Raw genomic sequence first — 382 nt, 5'->3', positions numbered from 1 at the left:
TGTTTTGTGGAGCCGGTTGAAGGGTGCCTTATCAGAAAAGGGCACTTGTCACCCGGTGCCAGTTACAGGTGGAGTAAACGTTAACGGCTGGCACTGGGAGCGGGCATTGACCAGCGCAGCGGCTTGGGGGACCTTCGCCAGGGGGCTCAGCCGTTTCCTATCCCACCGCATGGAGGCACGTTGCCAGCTTGAGTTCCTTGTGCTGTCCCATGGCCGAGCTCAGCCATCCCCTTCTGTGCCTTCCCCGATGTCCATCTCGCGGGTCCCACCGAGATGTCCTGATGTGTGTCACGGATTGCTGCCGCTGGTCAGGGGGAGCTCTGGGCTACCAAAACCCGCTGGCCAGGCAGGGCCAGGCTGCGGGTTGGTGGCCCACCTCGCG

This window comes from Charadrius vociferus, unplaced genomic scaffold, assembly GCF_000708025.1.
Source record: "Charadrius vociferus isolate BGI_N301 unplaced genomic scaffold, ASM70802v2 scaffold473, whole genome shotgun sequence".
In the NCBI taxonomy this organism is placed as follows: Eukaryota; Metazoa; Chordata; class Aves; order Charadriiformes; family Charadriidae; genus Charadrius; species Charadrius vociferus.
The sequence above is the reverse complement of the archived record's forward strand: the minus strand, read 5'-3'. Positions refer to the sequence as shown.